The sequence below is a fragment of the Choloepus didactylus genome, chromosome 10 (genome assembly GCF_015220235.1).
Source record: "Choloepus didactylus isolate mChoDid1 chromosome 10, mChoDid1.pri, whole genome shotgun sequence".
In the NCBI taxonomy this organism is placed as follows: Eukaryota; Metazoa; Chordata; class Mammalia; order Pilosa; family Megalonychidae; genus Choloepus; species Choloepus didactylus.
The window spans coordinates 12,411,619-12,431,473 of record NC_051316.1 but is presented as its reverse complement, the minus strand read 5'-3'; positions in this window follow the sequence as shown (position 1 = coordinate 12,431,473).

Genomic DNA, 19,855 nt, shown 5'->3' with positions numbered 1-19,855 from the left:
TAATATCAGAGTCAGATAAACATACTACAAGAAAATTGCAGATCAATATTCCTTATGAATACAGTTGGAAAAATCCTCAACCAAATAGCAACCTGAATCCAACAGCACATTAAAAGAATTATACATCAAGATCTAGTGGGATTTATTCCAGGTTTGTAAGGGTGGTTCAACATAAGAAAATTAATGTAATAAAATACATTAATAAAGCAAAGAGAAAAATATACATGATCATCTCTATTGATGCAGCAAGAGCATTTGACAAACTCCAGCACCCCTTCTTGATAAAAACACTCAGAGAGATAGGAATAGAAAGGAACACCCTCAAAACAATAAAGGGCAAACTGAATGGTGAAAGGCTGAAAGCTTTCTCTCAAAGATGAGGAACAATACAAGGATGCCCACAGTCAACTCTTATTCAATACAGTATTGGAAGTTCTAGCCAGAGTAATTAGGTAAGAAAAAGAAAGAAAATGCATACAAATTGGATAAAAAGAAAACCTTCCCTATTTTGCAGAAAACATGATCCAATATATACAAAATCAATAACTGTTATTTATTAATTCGCACATGCTGTTTGAGATTTTAAATACCCTCCCTGATTCCAAAACACAGGAATCCCTGATCCACATCATCTGGAATGGGTCTCCACCTCCAGAGAAATCACTCTTGAATTTACCAAATTATTCTTGGTTTATGCACTACCTCTGGTTTTTGAAAATCCATCCTAGTGTTTTGGACTCTCACTCTCATCATACTCTACTCTGTACCTGCTCTTCTGGGTAAACTTGCCTTAAATCACCTTGGTGTTTCCACTTGGGATGCCTGGGAATATAACTCTCTCAGCACTGAGTTCCATACATTTCCCCAATAGACTTGGATATCAACTGACCAACTTAAGGATGTATTTTACTACAGGGTTGATCAATTCAAGGACTTGCTTCATTTGGAAGGGTCACTGTCTCCCCTCTCCTCCTGCAAATCTAGTCCTAAAATTCCCTGTATAAGACATTAGCAGAAGTACATGCATTATAATATTACTCTCATGTCCCAAAGTCCCCATAGGATTAGAAGGCTCAGGTGGCATGGAATGAAGAATAGAAAATCTATTTGGGTTTAATCTCTTACTTCAGGAAAGTAGTATGTGAAATCTTGTCCTATATTAATCATCATCAACTTTATAACCCTTGAGTTTCATAATTTATATACATGTAAGGACTTCTATACTGTAAATTGTTCCCTAAAACATTTCTAAATAATTTGTCCATGTGATGGACAAATGCTAATGCCTCAACAAGAACAAAATTAACTTGCCAAAGATAGTGGTATAGAGAGGTGTGGAATTTAGCTAGTCCTCCAGAGCAACTAGTAAATAGCCAGGAAAAACTAGTAAATAGTCTGGGACAACAGCTGGGGGACAACCGTGACTGTCCACACATTGTACACCCACCTGGAATGGGTGGAATGGCTGAGATCACAGCATAAAAGCTGTAAGTAAAAACTGCAGAACTGTGCTGGGAGCACCAGAAGGGAAGTTGGAAATTAAAACATGGGAATGTATAACAGTGAATCTTGTAGTGTAAAATGTCTGTGATTAACTGTACAAATATTAGAAATTTTTTATGAACTAGAAAAAATATATGACACTGTAACTAGAAGTTAATAATTGAGGAGTATATAGGGAAAAATGTACCTATTGCAAACTATGTACTACAATTAGTAATATTTTAATATTCCTTCATCAACAATGACAAATGTATTATACCAATACTATGAGTCAATAATGGAGGGGGGCAAGTGTGGGGGGAGTTAGGGGTATGAGAGGATTTGAGTTTTCGTTTTTATTTTTATTTCTTTTCTGAAGTGATGGATATGTTCTAAAATTGAAAAAAACTTAATTGTGGTGATGAATGCACAACTATATAATGGTATCATGAGCAACTGTTTGTATACCACGGATGATTATATGGTATGTGAATAATCTCAATAAAACTGAATTTCAAAAAATTAACTTACCCATTTGTACCTGAAGTCTAGAAAAATAATGGCTGTATTAAATGTGTTAGGAGATTTACATATTGATTTAATGCTTACACTAACCCTGCTGATTAACTTACCCATTTCACAAATGGGATGAATAGAGGTCCAGAGAGCTTGAGTAATATGAGAAAATTACATGGCTAGAAAAACAGCTAGTTTTAATTTTTCTGCTCAGATTCCTTAAGGATTATACCTAGGTTTTACCCAGTGTCACCTCTCACTTCAGTACTCAGAGTCCCCACCCCATTGTCAAACTCCCCTCTTCATGTAGTTTGTTCTACAATTACTCCCATGCTTAGGTTCTCCTACCACATGGGAACTTCTATTGCATTCAATCCACTTCCCAAACATCATCTTCTACCTCACTTAATTTTTACTTTCAGTGTAATCCATGCTTACTCATTTCAACATATACCTACTGAGAATATTTCTCATGGCCCTTTGAGTATTAACCACACCTGTTGATATAAGAGCCTCAGTACTTACCACATCTCACCAGTAGGAGGGGACTCCAATTACCTGCCTTCTCCAGGACTGCATTTGACACAGCACATGCCTACAATACTGATCCAGGTCTAAACACAGCATCACTCCTCCTACTTCTTTCAAATGTATCTGGTATTGCTACTATGCCCAGCAATCTTTGACTCTTCTTCCATGTTCCATAAATTCTTCAAGTCCCATAACTTGATTCTTTCACATTCTCACCTTTCACCTTACTTTCAACAGACCTATTAATCAGATAAAATGATGTAATTTGACAAATCACATCAGTTCAGCACTGAACTGACAACAAATATTCCTGCATCCATACCCACAGGTCATTCATTCATTCTCTCTCTCAATGAAGAGTCATCCTTTCTTTCCTGTTTCTTCAGAAACTGTTATGGATTAAAATTGAAATCTCCTTTATTAGCAACATCTTCCTCCTATCAGTCAATCCCCTCATTTAAACTCATTTTATCGATTCTGGGAAGATGGTGGCATAGAAAGAAGTGGAAGACTTAGTCTCCCTCAGAACAATTCATAAATGAACAAAAAACCAGTAAATAACCTGGAATGGTAGCGAGGAGACAAATGTGACAGTACACTCAACTTCCACCAACATGAATTGGGAGGAATGCCCGAGATCACAGCATAAAATCTGTAAGTAAAATTGTGGACCCACGCTGAGAGCCGAGAGCCTAGAGCCAGGAGCCCCTCCCTCATGGAAGCCGTGCCATGTACTTTCTCAGCCCAGCTCCAAGTGAGGTTTTAATAATAACTGCTCAACACAGACAGCAAATCCTCAACAAGCAGACAGAGGCTTTTGGTGACAACTGACCTTTGGAGAATTGGGGGAAATATTCTGTCTCTCACCCTCTCTCTGTGGAGAAAACCTCAGCTGCTCTCAGCCCACAAGGCATTGCAGTAAAGACAGCCTCACACATTCTGTATTCTGAAACGAGCTGAGAGCCCCACGGCACAGCCAAGCAGCCCAGGGCTTCCCTAGAGGGACAGTGCACACTGATGATGTAGCACAGTATCCCCCTCGGCTGAGGGAGGATCATGGCTGGGAGGAGGGATCTGCTCAGAGAACCCAGGGGCACTATGCCAAGTCCGGTGGTTTAGGGGACACGGAGAGAGAGCTGCCCTTCCTCCCTGGCCACCCGTGCGCATGCCCCACATTCAGGGCGGGCAACTCCAGCGGCGTGCCCAGGCTGAGCTCTCCAACTGAACACACAACAATCATTTCCCCTCACTATGCGAGAACTGACTGGAGGGATACAGGTGGCTCACAGATGCCACCTGCTGGTTACTTAGAGGAAGTGTACGTCACCAAACTGTATCTCTGAAAAATTAGATCAATATCCCTTTTTTTTTGATACAACTTGAAAGAACCCTATCAAGCAAAACAAATGCCAAGAGGCCAAAAACAACAGAAAATCTTAATGCATATGCTAAAACCAGGTGATATGGAGAATCCAGCTCCAAACACACAAATCAAGATTTTGGAAGAAACGTTATTCCTCGCAAATTTAATTAAAGAACTATGATCAAAGAATGAAAACATGGCAAAGGATTTAAAGGACATCAAGAGGACCATGGCCCAGGATATAAGCGCCATAAAAAAGACACTAGAAGAGCATAAAGAAGACATTGCAAGAGTAAATAAAAAAATAGAAGATCTTATGGAAATAAAAGAAACTGTTGGCCAAATTAAAAAGACTCTGGATATTCACAATACAAGACTAGAGGAAGCTGAACAACATCTCAGTGTCCTAGAAATCCACAGAACAGAAAATGAAAGAACAAAAGAAAGAATGGAGAAAAAAATTGAAAAAATCGCAATGGATCTCAGGGATACGATAGATAAAATAAAACGTCCAAACTTAAGACTCATTGGTGTCCCAGAAGGGGAAGAGAAGGGTAAAGGTCTAGAAAGAGTATTCAAAGAAATTGTTGGGGAAAACTTCCCCAACCTTCTACTCAATATAAACACACAAAGCATAAATGCCCAGAGAACTCCAAATAGAATAAATCCAAATAAACCCACCCCAAGACATATTCTGATCAGACTGTCAAATACTGAAGAGAAGGAGCAAGTTCTGAAAGCAACAAGAGAAAAGCAATTCACCACATACAAAGGAAACAACATAAGACTAAGTAGTGACTACTCAGTGGCCACTATGGAGGTGAGAAGGCAGTGGCATGACATATTTAAAATTCTGAGAGAGAAAAATTTCCAGCCAAGAATACTTTATCCAGCAAAACTCTCCTTCAAATTTGAGGGAGAGCTTAAAATTTTCACAGACAAACAAATGCTGAGAGACTTTGTCAATAAAAGACCTGCCCTACTTCAGATTCTAAAGGAAGCCCTACCAACAGAGAGACAAAGAAAGGAGAAAGAGATATAGAGAATTTTAACAGACATATATAGTACCTTACATCCCAAATCACCAGGACACTCATTTTTCTCTAGTGATTACAGATCTTTCTCCAGAAGGGACCATAAGCTGGGACATAAAACAAGCCTCAAGAAATTAAAAAAAAATTGAATATACTCAAAGAACATTCTCCAAACATAATGGAATACAAATAGAAGTCAATAATTTTTGAACTATAACTCCACTATTTACTTCCTACATGATAAAAAAATACACAAACTCTAAGGACAAATCAATGGTTTTGAATTCAATGTAAAATATGTAATTTTAGACAACTATGTAAAGGTGGGGGAATGAAGGAGTATAGGAACATAGCTCATGTGCCCTATTGAAGTGAAGGTGGCATCAAAGAAAAACAAGATTGATAGGGATTTAAGAGGTTAATTTTAAGCCCCACAGTAAACACAAAGAAATTATCAGAGAATATAACCATAAAGATGAAATTAGAGTTTGGGTTAAGAGAAATGGGGGAAGGGGCAATGGGAAGTTAAGAAAGGAGTGTAGGGTTGCTCTTTGAGGTGAAGGGAAATTTCTAGCAATGGATGGTGGGAAAGAGAATAACATCATTCTAAATGTGATTAATCCCACTAATGGAAGGCTAGGGAGGGGGTGGAATGGGAAGATGAAGGCTGTATATATATTTCCACAATTGAAAAAAGGAAAAAAAAAAAAGACAGTCTAACTAGACAACAATTGAATGCTAAGGATGAACTTGGATGGGATTGGAGAGTGGAGGACAGGTGGCTCAAAGGGACACAGTTGAGACATAAGGAAAAGGAAATATAGAATGTAAGCATTGTATCATTGTTGAATCTCTTATACTTCTTAGCTGTGCTTAATGGAATTACATAAAACAATGTTCTTGTTCATGGGAAGTACATACGTGAATTATAGTGTATGTTCAAGGATGTGTGCAGCTAACTCTCATATGTTCAGAAGACAGAGAAATATAGGATGGATGATAGGGAGGGAAAGAAATAGTGATGTGACAGCATGTTAAAGTTGGTGGATTGAGCTATCAGGGGAGAGGGGTCAGGGTATGATGAAATTCTGTGTATGGGGCTAGTATTGTTTTTGCAACTATTCATGTAACTTTGAATTTATTTCAAAATAAAATTTAAAAAAACAACTCATTTTATCACTTCTATTTTGAAATGAGAACTTCCTATGTCTCTATTTCCTTACTAGCATGTCATCTCCTGCTCCTCCCTTTACTATGAAGTGGCAAGAGCACTTATACTTTCCTCACACCACTTCAGCTGATGACTTACCAAGACCACTGACTTCCTCTTCAATAAATCATGCTAGCATGTCCAGTGAGTTCTCCACAAATAAACCTGATCTGCTGTGTCTCAGTCCTTATTTGAAATTGTCAAGTGAATCTGATTCACCAAGAATAGTCAATAATCAACACAGTGAGATTATGGAAAGAGAAACTGCTGGTATTGGTAGATCTCAAACTGAAATGATTCTCTTGAAGGGTCAACAAGTTATACTGTTTTATAAAAGCAATCAGGAGATTCCCAAAGGGGAAGTTACACTAATTGGTTGACAATTAGGGACCTTACTACAAGAAGGATCTTACAAAGTGGGAAATGCTCACAGATTAGTTATTATAGCATATTTGTCTATTTCTCATAGGTTATCTCTATTAGACTGAAACCAGCTTATTCCCATATCATGGGAAATCCCCTGCTTTGATTTCTAACTTTTGAAAACTCCAATGCAGGCTGCCATTTCATTTTATTTAACTGAACCACAGAAGGACTAGGCCATGACCTCCTTTGAAAACTTTCTTTTTCCTAGGCTTCTGTGACATCTCAGTACTCTAACAGTATTCAAACTGCTCTAGTCACACCTTCTTGTTCTCTGCCTGGTACTCCTCAAACAATATTATTAGAATGTCTCAAGACTCAATCTTAACCCCTATTCTCCTCCATTTCAATACACTGTCCTGGAAAATCTCACATACTTATTCAATTGCATCAATTTATCTCAATGTTATATCAAAAATGACAGTGACAAATTCTTCCATGAGCTATACCTCTCCTCACACAGATACAGTTACATAAAATGAATCATATCTTAAGACATTGCCTCCACCCAGAAAGTTAAAAATTTCTCCTAGTCTAGAACATTCTTCTTGATTAACTTGGATGATGATAGCTGGAAAATATGCTTACCCTAGCTGAGCTTAGCAATTTGCTCTTTGTATTTAGTTCCCAGAACTTCCCAGTTCTGCTTACAGGATAAGATAACAGAACAGCATAAAGAACACCCTGTGCCAGTGAATCAGTGACTTCCTCCTCAAAAGACAAAAATTTAACTTTCCTGAGGCATCAGCTAAGAAAAGAGTCATGAAAACCCTGTATGTAGGAGCTTGCACATCAATATCTAACTCTAATCACTGAAACTGGAACAAAATGTGCTTGAGACAACACAGGACTGAGAACTTGTTCATGCCCTCCAACAAAGATCCAGCATAACTGAACTGACAAGAATGAATCATGTGGACATTACATTGTTATTGACCCCTATCCCCTTTCCTTTACCTATAAAAACCCTAACTCACATCCTCACTTTGAAATAGTTTAGGGAAGATTCCTCCAGTTCCTTGAATAACTTTGAATAACTCACCTTCACACTGAGACATGTTTCTCCTTTGTAGCGCTGGGTCAGGGGGCACTTCTGTTGGAAAGAGCCATGCCTGAGGTATCAATTACAATCAAGATAAATCTCACCAAGGTATGCCTCTTTAGCAATATATTGTCCCTCAAACTTGGTAAATATTAATGACATCAGAAGCATTCAAGGATTGAACTTGAACCCACAATTCAGAACTATACATTTAAGCCTTGCTATTATTTCAGCACCAGCAACTATTATCATCCTTCATTTCCAACACAATCTCCTCACTTTCCCACACCATTCACATGTTTCTTCAGTCACTGTTTAAAAGTTATTTCCTCAGATATCCCTTCCTCTCCCCATAGCCTTTATGACAACTCTACTATTCCTTCAGGTCACTCAAAATTTGTCATTATATCGTTACTTGTCTCTCACACTGGTCTAATTGCACAAACCTATTTCCTGAATAATTAGGGTCATTTCCCATCAAAACCTTCTAATGAGTTATAAATCCAGAGAACTGTATGTCTGCAAAAACCTAACCTGACCTCAGACAGCCTGGGCCCAAATGCTTGGAGTCAAACTCAACAAGTATTTTTCTGATTAAAAAGAAATTATTTACAAAATAAATCCTCTCCTGGTAAAATTTTCTCCCTTATTTACCAGAACACAAACCAAAAAGACAAGAAAGGCAAGTCTTATTGAAAATGCTTTCACCACACAGTGGAGCACAAAAGCTTTGTTCTCTCTCTACAGAAAGCACCATTTGGATGATGACACTCTTTTCATGCAGTCCACTACGTCATCAATGCTATAATCCAAAACACACCCTCATTAACTTAGATGACAGTCAAGATAAATCTAATAAGGCATGCCTTCTTTAACACAATATTACCCCTCAAAATGTGTAAATAATGTAGATTAAGGAAAACAGACTGAGTCTAATTCCTGAGTTTTCTGTTTTGTGGATTTTTTTTGTGCTGGGCAGTATTACAGAGATTCTACAGAAAGAAGACCCCTACTACTCTTTTTTCTTAAAAGGATTTGTAACCTACCAAAATTCCCCTCAGGCTGTGGGCATCAATGTATTCTATGTAAGTAGAAGTATTTATTCTGAAAGCATATATAAAAGGAATATTTTCATTGTTCTGAAGCAAGCATATTTTATTCTTGAACAAGAGAAAAACCATCCAGTGTACAACTATTCATGTTAGGTTAAGCTGATGCACTAAGGACTTTGTAAAACCCTACAGTCTTCAAAATACTGGGGGTTTGCAGAGTAAATGATCTGGTCTCATTATTAATTTTTCTATTAATAGGATGTGTGCTAGTTTTTATTAGATCCAGTTTAGCATCACATATAGCATGTAATTGTCATTGACTCTTTAGTTGCTGTTGTTGTTTATCTTTAACTGTGAAAACATAACATAGATTTTCTGATTTCAATGCCTTCCATTCAGTGGGATAATCACATTCATAATATTCTGCTACCCTCACCAACTTCTATTACCAGAACTTTCCCATCATCTCATACCAAATCCTTATAAACAGCATTATTTTTTAAATTAAAATGAAAAGTATGAATGTCTTCAGACATACCTTGAGAGAGAGAACAAAAATTTCAGAAGCAATGCCAAGGGATATATTTTCAATTCATGTACAGGCATTTGTTTCTAAAGTAAAATTTTCTTTATAAATTCACTCCTGAAATTTAAAAAAGTTACAAGAATCCTTTTATTAGCATGCATTCTAGGTAATCAGTTACTCCATTTTCCTATGTGTTTTCAGCCTAGTTGCTCTACAAGATTCTTGAGGCAAGTGATGATCCCTTTTTGTCCAAAGTTGAGTACCTGCATGTCAATTCTGAGCTAGGCCTGTTTAAGGTGTGAAGATATACTAGCTAATAAAACAGTCTGGACCCTGTGGGTTTAGAGCTACTTTAGAAGAGATCATTTAAAGAAAAACAATGCAAGGATACTTTGCATACATAATCCAGAAGAATTTCATATTTGGAGATGGAAAACTCTTATAAATGCAGATATTTTGTACCAATAATTTCTCTGACGTTTCTTTACTCATTCACTGCCTGACAGATAAGGTTACTCAGTAAGGTTTGAATTATTAAAGAAAAGCAAGTTTTCAAAATATGATAAGCCCATGTAAGTTACTGATGAGGAAACTAAAATATTCCAGTAGAGAATTTTACTTTGAGGTCTAGGGCACAGATGTGAGAATTGGCCTGGAAAGTATGATAAACATAAAGATGACAAATTAGGTAGAAGAAATGAAGGGCTCGGACTGACTTCTGAGGAATTCCAACATTTAGTATTTTCAGAAAGAGCTTGGAAATACCTAGAAAGTGGGGCCAGAGAAAACCAGAAGACTGTTTTGACCTAGTATACCAGGACTAGAAGGAAAGAAATGGTGAATGTTTTGAGGAATCTTATAGGATATAGAGGTATTCAGTGGATTCATTGAGGTGAGCTAACTAGCCTCTCAAGGGTAGCACATTTAAGTTGAGATAGCTTAAATCATAACAGACTGCACTGAGAAAAAAATAAAAATTTAAGTACCTACCACATTGTACTACATAACTTTATTGCCTTCTCACTAAGAATGGAAATTTATATTTGAGTGGAATTTAAGGGTTTCAGTTTTTATAAAAGTGTAGATATTTTTTGACCTGAATATGTTTACAAATGTCACTAGAAAAACACTGAGAAATATGTCTAAGCTTAATATACAAGACTTAATTAAAAATACATGCAATTTTTGTGTATATGAACTATTTGTATATTTTAATGGCATTTTCCATATTATAAACCAAAATCACCTGGGAGCTTTAAAAAATTCTAATACTGGGCCTGATCATCAGAAATTTAGATTTAATTGTTTCTGGGTATGGCCTGATTATTGAGTTTGAAAAGTCCTCAAGTGATTTCAATAGGCAGCAAAGTTTGAGAACCACTTCCCTAAAGGAGCTCATACCCCAAACAGGGCTACTGAATCAGAATCTGAATTTTAGTAAGATCTCGGGAGAGTCATATGCACATTAAAGAATGAAAAGTACTGGTTCAGAATTCACTTCCACATTCCATGTTACCATGTCTAAAACCTGTGAGGAACAAAGAAGATCTCTCACTGCCTCTTTCAGTTCACATCCAAATGAATCTCTCAGGAAAAGAGAAAACACAAAGGCTGCCAAGGAAGGTTATCCAAGGGATTTTGCCTAATCGTAATAATTCATGTACACTGAATATATTAGTTAGAATTCTCCAGGGAAACAGAACAACAAGAGATATCTCTGAATACAAGATTTTATAAAAGTGTCTCATGCAACTGTGGGAATCCACGAGTTCAAATGCCATAGGGCATATTGCATGGGTCCAAATTCCATAAAACAAGCAGCAAATGCAACTCTGATGAAGGTGTTCAATGAACTCCTCAGGAAATGATTTGCTGGCTAGCCAAAGAAAGTGAAGGTCCCCTCTCTCCCTTAAAAGTCTTCAACTGATTGGATTAAATCCAGCTGACTGAATTCTCTCTTTGTGGAAGACAGGCCCTTTTTTGATGTAATCAGTCACAGGGGCAGTCAATTGACTGATGATTTAATAAACCAGCCTTCTGGTTTATTAACCAGTCACAAATGTCCTTACGGTAACAGTGAGGGCTTGCTTGGCCAGACACCTGGACACCATCACCTGGCCAAGCTGACACATGAACCTAACCATCACACTGAGTTTGGTATCAAGCCCCCAAATTCCCCATGTTTTATCCTTGCGTTGCTCATAGGATCAAAATAAAGTATTCTTGGCTTAAAATAGTAAATAATACAGCTGAGCTTAGGATGACAAACAGGAGCCTGTACTGCTTCCCCACATTTTCAGCCACACTTCTCAAACATAACAGTTCCTAAATAGTTTAACTCTTCTTGTATGTATCTCCACATTTATATTACATGCACTCATTTTTAATTCTGTGTTTTGAATTAATACTCAACATACTGGATTTCTTTGTGGCATTTTCACTGAGTATCTTCCAACCACAATACCTCCAACACAATTATATCATAACCGTAGTTAAATTAATTCATTTTTTGCATCATATGCACATATTATCTATGTGCATACAAATTTCTTGATTATATAACATTTTTGCATTACTTTGATATTTCATTTTTCTAATCTAAAAGTCATGACCAAAAACTTCCAAACTAATCTTAAAGCTACTCCCATGACTCTATTTTACTTAATCAAACATTCTCAATGCACTGTGTCCAAATATTTCCCATTATGATGTCTGCTGTGAAAACTCATCCTCCATAGGCCCTTTATCAGTGATGTACAGAAGTCTAATTTTCATCTACATTTTACCCTTTATTTTCCCAGTTTTCACTACCTTAAAGAATATGGTAAGAGGTGTCATTTACTGTTTCCCTCAAATCTCAAACATGAGCAACAAATTTAGAAATTCATGTAATTCTATAAACATGAATATGACCCAATATATTAACATTCCAATTATCAAATTAATACAATGAAATTCTAAATTCACAGAATTTCCTGACAAACTGATTCTAAAATTTATTTAAAAGAATAGTGCTATTGAACTATTTGCTCTAGTTGCCACCTGGCTTTTTGAATTTGTGTTCAGGGCCTCTCAGGCAAGAAAAGGGTGCTCCATCTTGGCAGGACTAATTGGTCTTGCCCATGAGAAGGAAGTAGCAGTGCTGTTATATATCAGAAGCAGAGAAGAATATGTTTGGTACCCACACATTTTATTTGGGCACCTCTTGATAGTCCCCTACCTAATTGTGTTAATAAAAGGACAAGAGCAACAATCCCTGTCTGAGAAGGTATTGTGACAAGGATCTGGCACCTGGTAAGCCCCTGAGACTAGCAGAGGAGCTAGCTGGGGTTGAGGGAAATTCAGAATGGACAAGGAGGGAGATAATGAGTGTCAATCATGGCCCCATGACCACCTGTGGTAGCAGTGGTTAAATGATACCAATAAGCTTTCTGTTGCAAGATTCCTATAGGAAGAGAGGCTAACTGGAATCCTGGAGGAGCTGCTCCCTGAGTGAGGGATAAAAGTGGAAAATGGAATGGACAGATAGACTTGAGGATGTTCCACCTAGATCTCCCTCAAGAGAACTTCTTGTCCAGATTCTCAGAGTGCTAGCAACACACTGACAATGTCCTTTAGCTATGGGGACACTTGGGGATTGCCTCACCAGCAGAGATCCACCTACCACAAGGATATCCTCTCCAGGGTAGTCAACATATAATGATTAATGAAAGGTTACCTATGCCCGGTCATTCTAGTTCAGTGTAAGACAGATATAATGGGTTATGTTAGTGGCTACAGCCCCTCATATGACTGGCTGAAGCTATAAGGCTGCATTGCAGCAGCTCAACTTCTCTCTCTGCCTAGAATTGCTTTCTCTCCTCTCCTTTCCACAATGACTATCTCAAGACAACTTCCGGATAAAATCCTGCACGCTAAACTTCAACTCAGAATCTGATTTCTGGGAATCTAACCTGTGACATAAGTGAAAACTGTCTGGGAAAAAGAGGGCTTCATAAGCAGAAACTAATCAAATTCTGATGAGGTTAAAATCAGATGAAACTGATAAAATCTCATGAGATTTTTATATGGATGAGAATATTAGTATTGTCACTGAGAATAATGCCCATGAATGAAGGGGAATAAAAACACAGATGGGACATGGTGAGAATGGAGTGGGGTGAGGAGAAATTGCTGATGAATGGACTCGGCTCTCAACTTGTACTGAAAAGGAGATGAGATGAGATGGCAGAATCTGGAACTTTTTGGCTCAAAAGTTTTTTAATTTTTTTCTCCAAATATTCAGTACAGCAGACACTAGGAATGTTTAAGATCTAAGACAGGCCAGAATGACAGGGAGTAGTTTCAGAAACAGTATACAATTTACAAATAATGATAAATAATTATTGATGATACCACAGGAAGGAATGAGGCTCAAACACAAAGTTAGAGATAAAGAACAAGCTGGAATTAAAGATAATGCCTCAACTTTGGGGGACAGATGATATAAAAAGGGATGTAAATGCAAGAATACTTTCAAATTTAATGATGTAAAATAGCAACCTCCAAAGGTATCTATTTCATTTGTGAAACAGGTTTCAAATGGATCTTACTAAATGTGAGGGGAAAGGCAAGACCATGAGGATTTAAAGATAACAACAAAGGTTTAAAAGTACTTACTTACCACGAGAGACAGAATTTACCTGCAAGACCTTATATAGGATTGCCTGAAAATTTTTTAGAAATGCCTCAAATGGCCTGGTGTCAAGCCACAGATCCAGTGAAAAACTTACTATGTATCCTGATAAAAGTAATTCATCAGGAAACCAGGAACTTTAATCTGGAAGAGTCTTTTTTTGCTGATCTAACCTTAACATGGACAGCTCCAGCTTGAAAACCTTCAGTATGCCACTCAGGAAACCTGAAACACAAGTATCTGTTGCAGAGAGGTGGCAGATAACAAATTCTTAGATGTATCAGAAATAGCCATGTCTCCAGAGACCAGGAGGATTTTAAGACTGAAGGTGGTCTGCACTGTGCAATACTGTAAGCACTAGCCACATGTAGCTATTGAATTTACATTTAAATTAATTAAAATGAAATAAAACAAAAACTCAGTTCCTCAGCAGCACCAACCAAATTTCAAGGGCTCAATATGCACCTGTGGCTACTGGCTTCTTTAAGGGAACAGGCAGATATATAGAACATTATCATCATTGCAGATGGCACTACTTTCTACCAGGCATGTAGATCTGATCTTAGGTATTCCTACAAATTTTATGCAACATAAGGCAAAGAATTTTCCTATAAATATTGGTTTAGCTTTGTACTGTTGGCACTTTCAAATATTTTATTAAAGTAGGAATAAATAATAAAGTGTTATTATTATGTTTCATAACGAACATTTCTTCTATTTGTGCCAAGAATATTTAAAAGAGGTTTTCCTCACTTAAATGTTTGCCATTATTTTCTGGCTTCATTTCCTTTGGAATAGGGAATGTTGATTATTCCTTCCAGGTTTTTGAGGTTTTCCTCCATCCTATCACATGACTCATTTGATGCAGGGTCCACCATCTCTTTAAAGATGGATTTCCCTTTTCAGGATGATACATTTTCTCTTTCAGTATTTGGTGCTTTCCTATACAATTGTGTTGAATGTGAAATTCAATCAACCTTCAACATTACTGAATTTCTTAGGCTATAATGGATACTGAACATCAAGAAATGTTGGGGATTTTGATATATGATCCCATCGGAGATGACAGGCATACCAAAGATAGTATTATTGGCAGACATTTAACACTCTCTTCATAAAAGTCATTTTATTTTACTCCATAGTTGGTCACTGCTTTTTCAGTGAAACGCTAGAATGTAAGAGAAAAGAATTGAACAGTACTTTCATCTGTAGCACCTGGACTAGTGCCTAGAACATTATTGGTACAGGGATTTAATAACACCCACCTAATAATGTTTCTTTTCCCAAAGAGATTATTGCACAAAAGAGCAGGAAAGTAACAGGTGACTGGATGTCAGACATCCCATTCTGTATTGGCAGTGTTCCAGTTTGCAAATGCTGCCAGAATGCAAAACACTGGAAATGGATTGGCTTTTATAAAAGGGGTTTATTTGGTTACAAAGTTACAGTCTTAAGGCCATAAAGTGTCCAACGTAAGTCATCAACAATTGGGTACCTTCACTGGAGGGTGGCCAATGGTGTCTGGAAAACCTCTGTTAGCTGGGAAATCACATGGCTGGTGTCTGCTCCAGAGTTCTGGTTTCAAATTAGCTTTCTCCCAGGACATTCCTCTCTAGGCTATAGTTCCTCAAAAATGTCACTCTTAATTGCTCTTGGGGCATTTTTCCTTTCTTAGCTTCTTTGGAGCAAAAGTCTGCTTTCAGTGGCTATCTTCAAACTGTCTCTCACCCTCAGCTCCTCTCTTCTCAGCTCCTGTGCATTCTTCAAAGTGTCCCTCTTGGCTGTAGCAAGCTCGCTCCTTCTGTCTGAGCTTTTATAGAGCTCTTGTAAACTAATCAAGGCCCATGCTGAGTGGGAAGGGCCACACTTCCATGGAAATGATCTAATCAGAGTTATCACCTACAGTTGGTTGGGTCACATCTCCGTGGAAACACTCAAAGAATTACAATCTAATCAACACTAATATGTCTGCCTACACAAGACTGCATCAAAGATAATGGTGTTTTGGGGGGCATAATATATTCAAAATGGCACAGGCAGAGATGTTGGAGGACATGGTTTTAGTGTGTAGCAATAAAGAAGTCCCTAACATCAGGCCACAGTACTAAGCAGATCTGTCCAACAGACCAGGGAACACTGGGTGTGCCAGTTTGGATGTATTATGTCCCCCAAAACACAATATTCTTTGATGCAATCTTGTGAGGGCAGATGTATTAGTGTTGATTAAATTGTAATTATTTGATTGAGTGTTTCCATGGAGATGTGACTCTATCAACTGTGAGCAAGATCTCTGATTGGATAATTTCCATGGAGGTGCTACCCCACCCATTCAGGATGGGTCTGAATTAAATCACTGGAGCCATATAAAAATCTGGCAAACAGAAGGAACTGAGAGCAACTGAGAGTGACACTTTTAAGAAGAGCTGCAACTGAGACAGACACATTTTGAAGACGATCACTGGAAGCTGACACTGACATTTTGGAGAATGCCATTTTGAAATGCAACCTGGAAGCAAGCAGATGCCAGTCACATGCCTTCTGAGCTATCAGAAGTTTTCTGGATGCCAATAGCCTTTCTCCAGTGAAGGTACCTGGTTGTTGATGATGGCAGTATGACTGTAACTGTGTAACCAAATAAACCCCCTTTATAAAAGCCAATCCATTTCTGGTATTTTGCATTCTGGCAACATTAGCAAACCAGAACACTGGATAACCATAAACCTGCCTCTGCATGACATGAAATGCTTTTAAATGATAAAGTAATATTGAGGAAGCAGAATACCTACTTCCTTGTCACTCTTAGAGAAAGCTGGAGGGAGGGTCTAAGCAGAACTCTGATCCATCAAAGAGGCACCAAAGATTTAAGTCACTACTCCTGTTTTGGTAGTAATTTATACAATATTTCTTGTACCATATATTTTTAAATGAATGAGTGAATAATTTGGAAACTTAAAAATGTTGTTACTGACAATCTCAGGTGACAACATCAACATGGCAACAAAAGACAGCCCCTGAAAACAACCTCCCCAGATATTCAGTGAATAAAAGGAGAAATCTCACGTTAGAACTCTGGAGGATGGAAGAGACAAGAGAAGGATTCCACAAATGCTGAATTGAAGAAATAGAAAAACATCAGGTAAGAAACATCCATCCCAGCCCCACCGATTCCTATTCCATTCCCCTCACTTGCTCCTGCCCAGTTTGGGAGTTGCTCAGAGGCAGCAGCCAGGATCCTTCTGACCTCCCAATGGGGATGCAAATGATAAAGCCATTCACAGCCATGAGTTAGATCCCCATGCATATCCAGGCACAGGGACCCAAGTCCAAAGAGACCCAGCATGGAACACAAACTGCTGTCAGAAGTGTTGCATACAAAAGGACCCACAGGGGGAATGAAAAATAGAGTGCAGTAGAATGGTGGCTGCAAGTGATGTGCTCACTCAATACAGTTACTTCAGCTGTTCTACCTAAACACAAAATGAATTTTTCTGTAATAACTCACCATTCTCAATTGACTCCATCTGGCCCTGGGATGAGATACCCCAACAGGGAAGAAACTGGAAGTAGAAAAGCCTCACAAAGAAAAAAAAAAGAGGGGAGGGGTACAGAGGAGATGAAGCTTTCTCCTGGAGGTGAAACAATTACACAAAAAGTGCAAGCTTAAAAGTTGTACCACAAGAATCAGATGAAGAGCTGAGAAAATCTGATCAGTTAAACTTGGGCTATTCTAAAGTTCCACAATAAGTTGGACCAAGCATCAAAGAAAAGCCTTAACACAAAGCAATCAACAATAAAGCCCTAGACAAGAGGTAGAAACAGACCTTCAGAGTTTATTCATCAAGATAATCAGATGCCTATACATCAGCAAAAACTTACAAGTTACACTGTATGAACAAACACATAGAAATGACTCTGTCAAGGGAAAAAATTAAAACTTTAGAGGAGACAGAATTTGGAACAACTAATCAAGGATATGCAAACAAATCTGCTAAATCAAATCAAGGAGATGAAGGAAAATATACATAAAGAGATAAAGGATGTTAAGAAGACAATGTTGAACATAAAAAGAATCCACAAATATGAAAGGAAAATTATAGAAATTATGGGGATGAAAGGTACAATAGTAGACTATGTATTAAAAATACACTAGAGCATATAAGAGCAGATTTGAACAGGCAAAAGAATCAGTGAACTAAAAGACAGGACAACTGAAATCACAGAATAGAAAAAACAAGCAGTGATTCAGGGATTTGGTGACAGCATGAAGTGCACAAATATATGTGTCATAGGTTTTTCAGGAGGAAAGAGAAGGGAAAAGGGGCAGAAAGAACATCTGTGGAACTAATGGCCAAAAATTTCCCAACTCTTAGGAAAGACACAAATATGTCCACAAAGTATAACATACTCCAAATAGAATAAATCTTAATAGACTTCCTCCAAGGCACATACTGAGAATGCCAAATGCCAAAGATAAAGAGAAAATTCTGAAAGCAGCAAGAGAAAAGGGATTCCTAACATACAAGGGATCCTCAATAAGACGAAGTGCTGATTTCTCATCAGAAACTGTGGAGGTGAGAAGGCAGTGGTATGATATATTTAAGGTACTAAGAGAGAAAACTTCCAGCCAGGAATTCTTTATTCAGCAAAACTGTCCTTCAAAAATGAAGCAGTGTTTAAAATGTTCATAGATTAACAGAAACTGAGAGGTTCATCCACAAAAGACCTGTCCTACAAGAATTGCTGAAGAGAGTTGTGCAGGTTGAAAGGAAAAGACAGGAGAGTTGCTTGGAGTAGTGTGAAGAAATGAAGATTACCAGTAAGCACAACTAAAAGGGTAAATGCAAAACCCAATAGTACTGTATCCTTAATATACAACACTACATTTTAATTCCTGTAACAGAGTCAGAATACATTTGACCAAGAAAAAGGCATATTTCCTGATAATGGACATGTAAAACATAAAGTGGTAAGGTGGAAAAAACAACAATAAGAGGGAAATAGAGGGAATATGTATGCTATTGAAGCTAAGTTGGTATCTTTTCAATGTAGGTTGTTGATGTAGGTTGTGTAACATAAACCCCAGGGTAACCATTGAAAAGGATTTAAAAAATATATGGAAATGAGACAAGAATCAGTCATATATATCAGAAAAAAAATAGACTACCCAGAAAATAAGGTTAGAGTAGAGGAAAACAGAGGGAAAAGAGATATGACCTAAAAATCAAAGAACAAAATGGCTGAAGTAAGTACTGCCTTTTCAGAAATAACACTGAATGTTAATCGATTAAACTCCCCAATCAAGACACAAGTTGGCAGAATGGAAAAAAACAGGATCCAACTGTATTTGTTTATGAGAGACTCACCTTGTAAATACACAAATAGGTCAAGACAGAAAGGTTGGAAAAAGATATTCCATGCAAATAGTAACCCAAAAAAGAGCTGGGGTTGCTATACTAAAATCAGACAAAATAGACTTTAAGTCCAAAGCTGTTGTAAGAGCCAAAGGAGGACACTCTATATTAATAAATGGGGCAATCCACCAAGAAGAAATAACAATCATAAATATCTATACACCTATCCATGGTGTCCCAAAATACATTAGGCAAAAACTGGCATAAACAAAGGGAGAAATAGACACCCCTAAAATAATCACTGGAGATGTCAATACACCAATCTCTATTATCAATAGAAAATCTAGACAGATCAACAAGGAAACAGAGAAATTAAATATGATAAGTGAACTAGACCTAACATATGCAGAACATTGCACCCCTAAACAGCAGGGGTGATCAAGTTCACATGGATCATTCTCCAGGACAAACCATAGGTTAGGTCATAAAACAAGCCTCAGTAAATTTTAAAAGACTGAAGTTATACAAAGTATCTTCTCTGACCATAATGGAAAGAAGCTGGAAATCAATAATAGGCAGAGAACTGAAAAACACACAAATACAAGGAAGCTAAATACACACTCTTAAACAATCGTTGAGTCAAAGAAGAA